Here is a 14,549-nt window from a genome sequence, read left to right as displayed (position 1 = left end):
ACTGCTAACGCTACTGCTCCTGAATCTCAAACTGAACCCTAAAACTACCCCGTGAGAACCTAGCAGTGTAGCACAGACACTTGGGCTGGCTGAAGGCAGCCTGTAGTCAAAGGAGAGAAAGCTTCTGACTCAGCAGGTTTAGAAAAGCATGACTTGATCTGGACATGGTGGCGCACACTTGCAACCCCAGCTCTTGGGAGGCAGAGGCAGGAGGGTCACAAGACCCGTGCACCAAGACTGTGTTACAAACACGCTCGAAAAGGGGACTTTTATTATCTCTTGAACAGATGGTTCAGAAGTAGGAGGCAGTAGCTGGGTAGAGCCGCTCACTCAGGCACCATATAGTCTTTTTTTTTTTTTTTTTTAAGATTTATTTATTATGTATACAGTATGCATCAGATCACATTATAGATGGCTGTGAGCCACCATGTGGTTGCTGGGAATTGAACTCATGACCTCTAGAAGAGTAGTCAGTGCTCTCAACTGCTGAGCCATCTCTCCAGCCCCATATATTCTTATTAAAAGGAACACTATTTAATTCTGTGACTGAACTCATTACATTTTCGAGATCTTTCTTTGAACACAGTGGTACAGCAGATGGAAAGCCTGGTCCAGTTTGGTTTGAGTCAGGAGTCCAGTGGCCATCACTACGAGACCTCAGGGGAAAGAAGAGCTCATTGTACTGTCCATTTAATCAAGACATTTAAACTTTACCCCCTGGACCAACTGCACAGTTAGCCAGGGAGCATCTGTCTTTCCTAATGTCAAAATCCCATTCTTACAAAATAACTTGAAGCTGTCTTTTTATATTTTTAACAAACGGATTCAATTTTCTTTTAAACCCTTATTTGGAAAAATTCTGAAGCCTTTTATCTTAACTGTGCAGGGGTGGGGGCTAAATCTTTAATTTTAGGGTTTTTAAAAAAGATTTATTTTATGTATATGAGTGCTCTGTTTTCATGCACACTTGAAGAGGGAATCAGATCTCATTATAGATGGACGTGAGCCACCATGTAGTTGCTGAGAATTGAACTCAGGATCTCTGGAAGAGCAGACAGAGCTCTTAACCGCTGTGCCATCTCTCCAGCCCCTTAATTTTAGTTGGTTTTTGTTGTTGTTGTTGTTTTGTTTTTTTTAAGATTTATTTATTTGTTATGTATAGTGTTCTGCCTGCTTGCACACCTGCAGGCCAGAAGAGGGCATCAGATCACATTATAGATGGTTGTGAGCCACCATGTGATTGCTGGGAATTGAACTCAGGACCTCTGGAAGAGCAGTCAGTGCTCTTAACTGCTGAGCCATCTCTCTAGCCCAATTTTAGTTTTTCTAATTTAAATTTTTTTTCTCCCGTTTTTATTTTATGTATACAGGTATTCTGTGTGCAGTGTCTGTGCACTGTGTATGCAGTGCTCCAAGAGCCCAGAAGAGGGCGTCCTGAATCCTAGGATTACAGGCAGCTGCCATGCCTGCCTGGCATTGACATATGCTGGGGATCCAAACTCTAGTCTCCACCCTTGCACAGGAAGTGCTAAGCCTATTAAACCAGATCCCTGCACAGAATTAGCAGGGGACAGTCACAGCGAGCTGCCATGTGACCAAAGCACTTCAGAACCACTGTCTCTGAGTTCCTCTCACACTAGCTTACACTTAAAGCAAAGCGGTTACCGTCTCACTTGTTCAGACAGCCCAGTGGCTTGATGTGCAGACTGCTTTGTCTGAAACACCCACTACTACTGTCACACACCACTGGCAGCTTCTTGGTGTAGAAGAAATCCATGAATCTAGAACCTGTTCGTTTTCTGTCCAAGACAAACATATCGTCAAGAGTTGAGTAGAGGGTCTGTCGCCACAAAGAGCTTCCAGTTGGGCGCCCTCCCACCGCCCTCCCCTCACTGCCTCTCGCTTAAAAAAAAAAAATAGCCTCCTTTTCAGCATCGTTTTGAGAAAACCAACCGCACTGGAGGAACGCATACTCAACAGTGGACGAAGCCATTCTCTGATCCTGAGTCAGGACAGGAGGTGCCAGACACCTTCATGCCAAAGAGCTGGTCGGTCCTCAAGCCCAGAACTCCCTGCGAGCCTTTCAGGGCTCAGGACAGTCTAAAACTGAGACGAAATGAGAGAATCATATCAATCTATTTATGAAAGACTAAGGAAGTCTTTCTCTGGTGTTTTAAGAGACTGATAGTATTTTCACGCTTCAGGAAAAGGTCCTATTAGACTCTTCCTGATGAAGATGAAGATGGAGGCCAGGGGTGATAGTTAGGATGCAGGAAAACAGCAGGAGGCAGAGGACAAAGACCAGGAGACACTGAATTATGGGGGCAACCAAGACCAGATTATCAGGAGCATCTGGGCGTGGCCACTAAATGAAACACCCTCCCCAATCCCTGCCTGCCCTGCCTCTAGTGTTGGCTGCAAAGTACCTGGCAGTGTGTGTGTGTGTGTGTGTGTGTGTGTGTGTGTGTGAACACGTGCACGCGTGCACGTGCACAAACACACATGTTCACTCACTATCTCACACAATCCGAATTCCTATTGAAAGATCCATGGTCCCCAATGCCTAAAACTTTTCTTCCAAGGGGGCTTGACGGACAGTTCTGTGCTTCCTGCCCTGCATCTTGGGGAGGCACGGGTTTGTGTAGATGTATTCACACATGCTCAGAGGCACACACTTGCCAGGTCAGACTCACTATTGAGTGTGCACGCTCAGTCACAATTAGCTATCCCAGATACATGCTGTCCCTCAGGCACAGAAAGGCAGCCCATGGGGTCTCGCTTGGAGGGATATGAAACAGCCGGGGTCCCCTGGGCCATGTGCCTCTCCAAGGCTGGTGTCCACCACAGCCAGAGCCACACACACACACAGCTGCCTTCAGGAGACAGGCTTCCATTGTGCTTCCAGGCCCAGGGAGACAATGAAGGCCTGTTTCCTCCCCGGGAGCTCGACACCAACCCTCTCCTCACCACACTGCCTGGCAACCTAGGCCAGGGAGCCTGGAGCCCTGTTCTAGAGAATTAGGGAGACTCCGCCCAGTGCTGTGCTGTGCTCAGGAAGGCCTAGGGGAACCCTGGTCGGATAGGGCCTTCCAGGAGAACTGGTGGTCTCCTCTGCTCTTTGAAAACAGAGAACCAGGATCTGCAGTTGTCCTGCCCCTTGGAGATGAAGTCAAGCTGAGGCTTCGAACAGAAGTCCAGCTGGAGGGGCCCACTGGGCCCCCAGGAAGGTCTCTGCTACCTGGACTACCATCTGCTGCTGAGCTGCCCTCGTGCCCTGTGGTACGGGCTTCATACTATGCCTGGAAATATGGTTTCATAACCGTATCCATCAGGGCATGGCACCACTCTTCAAGTGTGAGCTTTGGACGTGTGGAGGCCACACCTGAAGAGCCTTGTCCCACGGACGAAGTTACTATTGTGGCTATGCCTTCCACTTCTCTTTTGGTGTCTTGTCAGTCTTTTGTTTGTTGTTTGGTTGCCGTTGTTGTTGTTTTGCCATTTAATATCACCTTGGCCTTGGGCTGCACTAACCCAATTGGCAGTCATTGCCTAGCCTGCAGGAAGACCTGGATTCCACGCCCCACACTCTATAAGGCCAGGCACGAGGGTGTATACCTGTGATCCCGGCACTCAGGAGGTGCAGGGAGGAGAATCAGAAGTTCAAGGCCATCCTCAGACTATACACAACCCGGGCTACATGAGATTCTATCACAAAACAAGCCAACCCTACCTTTTCTTCTGCCCCCTACCCACTTGCAATAAGTAATAGGCTTATCCATCCCCAACAGTCTCCCGGTCACTGTTGATAAAATGCTCACCAGATGCCCTGAGCACACGGGGACCAGACTTTTCAGTCTTACTCTCTGTAACAGCTTTGCACAAATCTTGTGTCCCAGGCAAACTAGTTTTTCTTGCTTTCTTCTACATATACTACTTTTTCCTCTCAATTAAAAAAAAAAAAAAAAAACTCACATGCAAAATAGTGCCATTAACATTCATTGAGATAAGGGCATCAGGAAAAAAAAATAACGCAAGATTTTTAAAAAATGTATTATTATTGTTGCATTGCTGTTATTCTGTTTGAGCTTTTTTAAAAACTCATTTTGTCTGTATGGGTGCTTTGTCTGCATGTGTGTCTGTGCACCATTTGTGTTCTGGTGTTTGCAGAGGTTAGAGAGGGCATGGGACCTCCTGGAACAGGAGGTACAAACCATTGTGAGTCACCATGTGGGTGCTGGGAAATTGAACCGGGATCCTCTGGAAGAGCAGCCAGTGTTCCTAACCACTGAGCAATCCTTCCAGCCTCTTGTCTAAAATTCAAATTTAACCGCCAACCCTGTACTTTTGCTGGTTAAAGTTGGCAACCTTAATTGAGCACCTGCCTTGAGCTAGATAACAGGGTGACAGTAGCTGATCTTGGGGTGTTCCAGTACAGTGAAAGTGCCTTCTGTGATAAAATTAACTTATTCCAGTTAAGTCTTTAAAACTTAAAGGCTAAAGTTAAACATGACAGCACAGGCCTGAGGAGTGTGAGTTCCAGACCAGCCTGGCCTACATAGTGGCAGTTTGTCTCAAGTAAACAAATAACGGGACAATCCCACTGAGCTCTGCGGCGGAGGAGATATGGCACTATCTCAGGCCTGGAGGTAGGAGGTGTCTGCAGGGTGGGATCTGTGGTACAGGAACACAGACCTTGAGAGGAGCCACAGCAGAGATCGGTGTGTGAGATTAGACTGACAGAGGAAGGATACAGCATCTGTGGAGGGCCTCAATGCCTCTATGTGGAGGGCTGAGACAGGGAAGGCCCTTCCATGACAGGCTGAATATGGGTCGTCAGTAGATGTCACCTTGACTTTGTGCTGGGACCCACATCCCAGCTTTGCATGCCTTTTCCATTAGATGATCTCCAGGTGCGACCTAGCATGCCAACCTGTGAAAGCTTGGACTCGAGGAAAGGTGCAGGCCTGTGTGTGTCATGCATGAGTGATCCCCATGAGGGAATGTACATGTGTTCCCTTGGGGCCTCACAAAGCAACTGGGGCTGGAAGGCACCATGTCTGTTCTTGCCCCATTTGGCTTTGGTTTATAGTACCGGGGCAGCAAAGAACAGAAGGGACTTGGGCGTCATCATTCAAACTGCCCAAGTTCAAACCTGGCTCTTTCACTTATTAGCAGGAGTACCTCCAACTAAGACACTTAACCTCTCCAAGGCTGAGTTTCTCTCTGCGAAAAATGAAGAACGGTTTGCCTCACCTTAAAAATAAACAAGCCAATAAGTAAATGGAGCTAGTGCTAAGCTTGCAGGGTCATTATTAGGATAAAGTGCGGTGATGTGTACATACACTAATAGTACTTGGGCTCCAGAAGAGCTTGTTTTTCTGTCCCTCCAATACCACACCTGTTATTCATTTAGCATAACAATAGCAGGAGCCTTTCCACAGTTATGAACCGGCCAGTTAAGATTTTTCTAACATGCTCCTAATTAAGAGAGGGATGGTAGAGCTCTTTTTTCTACCCTCACATGTTTCTCCCATAATCTCATTATTTGTCCTAAACTTAGAGGCGTGCAGAGTTGCTCTCCACTGCTGGATAAAATTTAAAGAAAGGCCAACACTTGGGTGTAGACATCATTAACTTTCTACCGATGTTAGTAACTATTGAAGGTTGCTGTTTTGCCTGGTTCTGACTTAAGAATGTCTCCATGGAGACCAGAGGGGTGGCCCAGGTGTTAAGTGCGTGTATGGGTCTTGCAGAGGACCTGAATTCAATTGCCAACTCTCATACCAGTTGGCTCACAACTGGAGTTACAGCTCTACAGGGCTCTGATGCCTCTGGCCTCCAGGGGCACCTGCACTCACATGTGCGTAGACATACCCATGATTTAAAATAATAAAAATAAACTTAAAAGCCAGGCAGTGGGCACACACCTTTAATCCTAGCACTTGGGAGGCAAGGGCAGGTGGATCTCTGAGTTCAAGGCCAACCTGGTCTACAAAGTGAGTTCCAGGACTGCCAGGGCTACACAGAGAAACCCTGCCTCGAAAAACCAAACCAAACCAAACCAAAACCAAAACCAAACAAACTAAAACTAAAAAATGAACAACTGTTTTCTGTGTACCTGGGCAGCTACTGGACTACATGGCTGGACCCAGGAATCTGTTTAATCACTCTGGAAGGACCTCTTGCATACCACTTTCTCTTGCCTCTGCCTGGCACACCTGGATGGCCTCTAGTATCAAGTGAATGTTGGGCCCCCTCAAAACTCATCTGTTGAAGCCCTAACCCCTAGAATGGCTGTGTGGCGATGGAGGCCTTTAAAGAAGCAACTAAGTTAAAAGGGCTTCACGTCCCTAGAAAGAGAAAGAAGAGCCAGGAGAGAAAGGCCATGTGTGCGCAGTGAGAAGGCTGCATGTGCAAGCCAGGAGGGCCCTCCTCAGAACTGAAGCCAGCTGGCCCCTTGATCTCAGCCTCCCCCCAAGCTTCTAGAATGGAGAGAAATAGCTGTCTGCTGTAGAAGCCACAGGGAGTGTGGGATCTTGTTAGAGAGCCTGAGTTAACTAAGACCTCCGTCTCTCTCTAGCCCCTTGTCTGCCAAGAGCATCCTCGAGGCAGATCCACGCCCACGTGACTTCCAGAGTTCACTCCTTGGCTCCTTTCTAATCGGCGTTTCTCCGACCTCTTCCATTCCTTTTCCCCATCACAAATCATTGAATGGGCTTCTTAACACCCCTACTGAGGAGCAACTGATTTGACAAGTTGACGTTTTCTGGGAAATTTTCACCCCTAACACCATCTGCCCAGCTTTTTGTAAATGACACAGTGTGATATTAAACAGTGCTCGCATGAGGCGTGAGGTTGCTGTCTGGGGTGGTGGATAGCTTGCTCTGGATGTCCTTATAGTAGGGTGTGGGTGGGTGTGAAAAGGATGCTTTCCCATTGTAGGCTGGGCTCCTTCACACTTCATTTCCTTATATTCCTCCTAACCCCCTCGAATTGCCCTTTGCTCCTCACCCAGGAATCTGACCTTATTCTTCGCCCCAGTGTGGGACCAGCCTGCACTCCTCACCTGTCAGGGCAGCTGGCCTACAGACCACAGGTTATTGACTCTCTGAGGCAGTGCTAAGGAGCCCCTGTGCTGGGCTCTGCATGGTTCAACACCTGCCTCCCTTTCCCTGCCAATCCTCACCATTCATCCTGTGAGCAGTCTTCCATGTCCATTTCACTGATCAAACCTCTCACGGAGAGTAGGCAGGTAGGGAAAGGAGCCGAGAGCACAGCGGGCAGGACTCTGGTCATCACATACCAGCCTCTTTCCCTGGCCTGGACTTGAGGGCTGTCTTATCTGACTGTCTACTTTGAAGTCCTCTTTCCCCCTGTCCTACCCACCATGTGTCTGTCCTGCTAGATAAAGAGATTCATAGTTCCCCATGTTCCTGTACATCCCCCTAGAAGGCCAGAAACTTGGGGCTCCACACCACCCCCACACCTACATCAGCCTGCTCACGGTGGGGCCATGCCAGTAGCTAGGTGGGGAAACCAACGTTTGTTTGTTTGTCTGTTTAACCAAGTTCTGCTTAAGCTGGCATCTTTATGGCTATGGCTACATGCTCACCTCTGCACCATGACACAGTACAGGATGCCATGGGCCTCCACCGCCTCCCATAGGATACTTCTGACTGTCCTAACCCTGCCTCCAGCTGACCCCAGCTGGACCAGTGAGTACCCTTGATTCCACACACTGACTGTTGCTGTTAACTCTCCCCCTGCCCCCCCCCCCCCCCCCCGCCTTCCTCTCTGAAAACATTAGCTCTGGCAGCACTTCTCCTTCCACATGATAAAGGAAGACCAGCATCTGCACGAACTCGGGGTGTGTTTCTTCTTGCCTTGTCCGAACAGTAGTTCCTATCTGGCTGGTGATGGGCTGGCAGCCAGGCCCAACAATGGAGGCCTTGTGAGCTTGCCCAGGGGTGTGCTGGGAGCTCACAATTCAGCACACACACATACACACACACACACACACACACACACCTTCCTGGTGCCGCCTTCTTATCTCCTGTCACAGAGCTTTTGCCAGTACTGTGGCTGTAACTCAACCCCCTGTAATTGCATGTCCCAGATACGGCATTCCTGGGCTTGGGCCACGATTAAACATTGACTTTGGGAACGGGAGCCTTCCCTGCCAACTGCAGGTGCGCCTGCTGGGGAGATGCTAGCTGGGTGTCGTCCACCACTCTCTTGATTATGGAGTGACAGAGAAGACCTCAAGAGCAGACAAGACTTGCACGGGATCCTTGTGCACATACCCTATGGGGCCTCTAAGTAAGTACACTGACCCTGTAGATGACCCCAGCCAATCCCTGGCTCGCCTGCAAGCCCACTGTCAACCTAGACCCATCACCACCTCTCAGGCCTGGGAGCCACATCCAGGGCACCATAATGGAGTGAGGGCCACATGGGGCTATGGTGCTCACACAGCTGGCAACATCCTCAACGAGATGCAGACACCTGAGACTCCTTACTAAGGAGTTGTACCTTAATAAGGGGGTTGTAACCCTCCCCCCAACACACACACACACACACATACACGGGGAAAGGCTTAGAACTTGGGAACCATACACTCCAAGGTCAACCGTCTTGTTCACAGTATACAGTACACCAGGATCTATGTCCCTTAAACCCTGTGCCCCACCTCAGGCATAGCAGGCTGCAGCCCTTAGGCATAGGCATAGGTGTGCTGGGATAAATTGGGAGACCCTGAAACCACAATGAGGTAACCTAGTCCAACTGTCTAGCTGACACCCCATTTCAGCAGCCATCCAGCCCCTAGATGCTCAAAGTGCCATAGACCTAGGTATACACGGAGAGGCCTTAAGCCAGGTAAAGCACAGAAGCAGCAGAGTCAGCCTTAGGCCTACAGGCGCCTGCAGCTGCCCAGAAGGCACAGCCTCCAGCTGGGCCACTCCACTAGGTGCCCTGTAGAACAAGTTGGGTCTCAGAGCCAGGGCTTCTGAGTGGGGAAAGTCCCCGTGAGGGCTTTTATTCATCACTGCTTCACAGTCTGCTTGAATGGAGCCCCTGGGTGCCAGGCTGTTTGGGTTCACACCCTGGCCCTGCACTGATTAGCTGGAGGATTTTGGCAAGCTCCTTCCTTAATGTTCTAGATTCTCATTACTCCCATCTGTGAAATGGATGTGATAAAAGTCCACCGTCGACGGGGCTTTAATGAAGACCTTAAGAGAGAGGAGTGGTACCTGTCTCCTAGATACACAGTCGATGCTGCTGCAGAGATGACTGGCAGCTCCGATGGTTGCCATGACGGTAGCCAAGGATGAGGTGTGCCATGACTACAAAGTAGGTGAGTTCACAAACAAGTGTGTTGCTCCCTTAACCAGAAATGCCTTCCCTGATCTCAACAGTCTTCCCAAGTCCCCAGAAGCTCTAAGTCCCTGGGCAAGCACTCATCATGTGAGCCGTGTCCCTAGTTGTACCAAAGCAACTTGCTCTAGGTCTTATAGATCCGTCCTGCCAGAACCCAACCAAGTGTGCTCAGTGGGAAAGTCTCTGAAGGCATGCTTGGCTCTATGGCTGTGGTTCTCAGCTTTCCTAACACTAACATTAACCCTTTAATATAGCTCCTCATATTTTCGTGCAGGTCAAGGGTCTCTAGCCATGACACCGACAATGGAGGGTCTTAGAACATTAGGTATCTGCGGGTCTGCATTACACAAGGCTTCTGAAAACAGTAAGACCCGGGCATTGTCTCACGCTGCTCTGGCGGCCAAGGATCCGGGAGAGCTTAGCATGCTTCTACTCTGGGTCTGTCAGGAGCATGCAGGTGACATTTCCGCTTGATCATCTGATGGCTGGACGGGTGCTGGGGGATCCACTTCTAAGACAACAGCACACCCACGTGCTTGTTATTTGTGCTGCATTGATAGGACCTGTCTGTTCTAGGCCACGTGGAACCCTTGGAAGGAATGCTTGAGTCTTCCTAAGATGCGGCTGCTGGCTTCCTCTACAGCCATAGTGGGTCTCGGCCCCTTGGTAGTTGGCCAACCCTTTCACAGGGGCATAGGAAGATGGTGGGGATAGCGTAGAATAGAGATGACTAAGGCTGGAGAGGGCTGGCAATGGAAAAGCAGGCATTGACTCAGAGACTCGGGCAATGGGATCTGTAGATATGGTTAGGTTGCTGGTTTTGGTTACCTTTATTGTCGTTGCAACAAAATACCTGGCACAAAGAGTACAAGGAAGGAAGGAAGGGTATATTTTGGCTCACAGAGTGAAGGCACAGCCATGATGGGGAAGGCATGGTGGCAGGAATGCTGGCAGCTGGCCACATCTCATCGCACTTAGGAAACACAAAGGGATGAATGCTGGTGCTCAGCTTGGCTTCTCCTTTATACTCAGTCTGGTACCCTAGCCTAGGGGATGGTGCTGCCCCACAGTTCATTCCCACCTTAATTAATTCTATCTAGCAATTCCTCATGCCCAGAGGTTTTTCTCCCAGTTGATTCTAGATCCTTCAAGATGGCAGCCAATATTAAGCAACACAGATGCTGAACCAGGAAGGACGGGGATTGATGACTTCCTGGCTTGACTCCCAGGCATTTATTCTACAGCAAAAATGGAGACGGTGCAGAGTTGAGGCTGAGATGGACGCCAAGCATTCATCTGTAAACATTCAAGGTTTGAAGACATTCTAGAGGGTATCACAGCATCAGCACCCTTTCCCTTTTACAAACAGAATCTTACTGTCCCTTCAGGATTCTGTTCCATCCACCAGCTGCAGAACTTCCTGATTGTCCTGGCAACGGCCTCACTTCCAGCAGCGCAGAGAAAGACAGACTCAGGATAGATAACTCCAGACTTCATTTTAGACATGAAGAGTGGTCTTCACGATGCAAAGGCAACTCTCTGAGGGATGCTAAAGGGATGAGTTAACATCCATCTCCTGGTAGATGAGTTACAAGAAAAGGTAAACCTGGTGCTGGTCCTTTGGATACATCATGAGGCATCCAGAGAATGAGGCCAGCACAGAGGAAGTGGCCATGGGAGATAAGAAATAAGAGAGATAGAGTTTTGAGAGATTATGAGAACAAACATGGATCCACACATGTCTCAAGCTCTCGGCATGTTTTGATCCATTTTACTTCCCTACAGGTGGATTTAACACTCACACATCCACGTGGGAGAGACAGCTGGCGTGACATCCAAGAGGGCGTGTCAAAGGCAGATAAGGAAGTGGCAACGCCAGCCTCTGAGTAGGCAGATGGAACAACAGCTGGAGAAAGACATGGAGTCGAGTCTAAAGGAAGCTTGCCCCAACTACCAGGAGGATTGTCAGTTCCTGGCTTCAGAGTTCCACAGAAGTAGTCTTGGCGGAAGTCACCACGCCCAGCCCCTACCCCTGGGAAGAAGGAATTAAGTGAGGCCTGATTCTGTTGGCTGGTGGGATAAGGAGCCTAGTGCCTCCCCTTCCTCGGGAAGCATCAACACTCCCTAGCTACAACCCAACTTCTCCTTTGGCCCTGTGCTGTTATAATCTCTCCTGTGAGTGTTGATGCCAAGATTGTTCTCCAAAAGGGCACCTGACTATGAATCAATCTCTCTGCCTCTGTCTCTGTCTCTGTCTCTCTCCGTCTCTGTCTCTCTGTCTCTCCTGGATCCATCTGCTGAGAAGGCCCACTTCTTTTATTTTTAATTAAAGATTTATTTATTTGTTTGTTTGTTTGTTTGTTATGTATACAGTGTTCTGTTTGCATGTACACCTACACACCAGAAGAGGGCATTAGATCACATTACAGATGGTTGTGAGCCACCATGTGGTTGCTGGATATTGAACTCAGGACCTTTGGAAGGGCAGCTAGTGCTCTTAACCTCTGAGCCAGATCTCCAGCCCAAGAAGGCCCACTTCTAACAAAAGCTCTCTCATTTAAACTGTAGTGGGAATAACCATTTAGAATAATGGAGAATAATAAGTAAGACACAAAAATCCTGAGTCTTTCAATAGTGCAGAACCACTATGTAGGCTCTAGACAACAATTTACATGACAGAAAAACAAATTCCTATACTGTTGAAGCCAGTAGGGCTTGAGGCCAGTTGTAACAGCTATTTAAATTACCTTCTCATTAACACAGACCGCAGTATTTAGAAGTAGAGCATCAGGGAACAGGCAAATCTTAAGGTTTTGCAACTTGGGGGCCTGCAGGAGGCAATGGAGAAATCATTCAGGTGGGAAAGCTAGTGACGTGATTTTGTGTCATTTGGTGATCTGTGATGCCTTGGAATGCAGTCCCGTGCCTACTGAGCTCCCAGCTCTAGGAGGATCAGAAGAGGTACAAATGTGGATGGATGCCCAATAAGACAAACTCTGCACAGATGCAGCAGTTTGAAAGCTGAGGGGCAACGTTCAGCTTTGCTGATGGACTCCTGACTCTGCCCATAGCCCAAGCCTGAGTGAGAGCACAGCTACAATATATGAAGAAAACCAACTGCATCATGGTCCAAACTGAAGCTGTGATGTCAAGGGGCTCTGAAGAAGCAGCTGTACCCCAAGATACAGCCTTAAGATGTTCCCTATCAGCTTCCTTGAAGAATTCCCTGGCAGGAGCAAGGGTTATAGTTCAATAGGAGAGCATTTGCCTACTCTGTACAATTCCCTGGAGCTTTGCCTGCAGTGCTTCAGATAATACTGATGGTGGTGGTGGAGGAGGAGATGATGACGATGAAGAAGGAGGAGGAGACGGAGGAGAAGATGACAATGAAGCGGAGGAGGGGAAGGAAGAGGAGGAGGAGGAAGAGGAGGAGGAGGAGGAGGAAGCTCCTGGCAGGCAGGGGGAATCTAAGGAGGTTATCTTTTTACCAGCTCTCAGAACTTAGCAAGCATGAAGTTAAGTGAGGGTGTGATGAACACAGTCAAGAATAGAGATGGCCGCACTAGCAACAGTATTCATACACATGATCTTGAATTTCTGAACAGTGTGTGTGTGTGTGTGTGTGTGTGTGTGTGTGTGTGTGTGTGTTTAAAGATTTATTTATTTATTTTCTGTAGATGAGAGCTTATCTGCATGTACATCTGTGTGACAGAAGGGAGCATCAAATCTCTTTATGTTGTCAGCTACCATGTGGTTGCTAGGAATTGAACTCAGGACCTCTGGAAGAACAGTCAGTGCCCTTAACCACTGAGCCATCTCTCCAGCCCTTTGTGTGTGTGTGTGTGTGTGTGTGTGTGTGTGTGTGTGTGTGTGTGTGTGTGTGTGTGTGTGTGTGTTTACCTAGCTACTTACTCATGGAGCAGGATGTTTGCAAGCAGACAGATCAGATGTGTCTTTTAACTTTTTAAACCAAAGTTAAAATATTAACTTTTTAAAAAGTTAATCTTAAACTATGTTCAGATATGTTGTTTCATCTGTGATAAGGCCTTTTAGCACATACAGCATAGGGGCTGTGGAATATTCATAGAGCTGTGAAAGCTCCCTTCTTTCTAGTGTCAGAGAGAGAGCATTCCATCACTGTGGAAGGAAACCCCATGCCCATTTCAGTCACTCCCGTCTCCTTCCTCTGCCCTCCAGGCCCTGCTAACCACTAATTTGCAATCTTTATGGCTTTACCTACTTGGGAATTTCATTTCTCATGTATACAATTTGGGGAACTTCATGTCAACGAAATCATACATATGACCTTTCATGTCTGGCTCCTTTCACTAATGTTTTCAAGCTTCCTTTGTGTTATAGCATGTATTTCATGCCTTTCTATTAACTAATCTTTTGTCATATATAAACACTTTATCTGTTTCTCAGCCGATATCTATTTGAGGTTTTCTACTTCGAGCTAGTATAAGTAATTTTGCTATGAATATTCACGTATATGTTCTTGTGGGGATGTACATTTTCAACTCTTCTGGGTAGATGCCGAAGGGTAGAATTCCAGGGTTAGGAGGTAGCAGAAAGCGCCAAACCATCTTCCAAAGGGGCTGCAACATATTATGTTACCATAGCCACCAGTGGTACACAAGGGTTCCGATTTCTCCCATCCTTTCCCATATGCATCATGACTTGCTCCCTGCCCCACTTTTAAATGTTACTCTGTGGGTATGGACTGGTGTTTTTGGGGTGACACTGAGCGTGTTTCTATGTACTGATTTTCATGTCTTTCAAATCCTTAGTACTTTTTTTTTTAAAGAATGTATGTTTCATCTCTTTCTCTTCTTTCTACTCCTCCGCCTCTGCTGTGAACTGAACCCAAAGCCTTTCACGTGCTAGATAAACACTCTACTCTTGAGCTGTACCCACCCCAACCCTCTTTATACAGAGACAAGGTCTCATTAAGTTGCTCAGGCTGCCCTTCAACCTACCTGCAGCTCAGTAAGGTCTGCATTTGCCATCTTTCTGCATCGCCTCCCAGATGCTGGGATTAGATCTGGTGGGGCTGGCTTTTGCTGTTCATCTTCTTCTCCAGGGAACAGTCTTCACTTCTTCACTTGCTCGCTTGCATTTTTGTTTTGTGTTTCTTTGTATTTTCTGACCCAGGTTGACTTGGAACTCAT

The sequence above is a fragment of the Acomys russatus genome, chromosome 1 (assembly GCF_903995435.1).
Source record: "Acomys russatus chromosome 1, mAcoRus1.1, whole genome shotgun sequence".
In the NCBI taxonomy this organism is placed as follows: Eukaryota; Metazoa; Chordata; class Mammalia; order Rodentia; family Muridae; genus Acomys; species Acomys russatus.
This window is presented reverse-complemented; position numbering follows the sequence as displayed.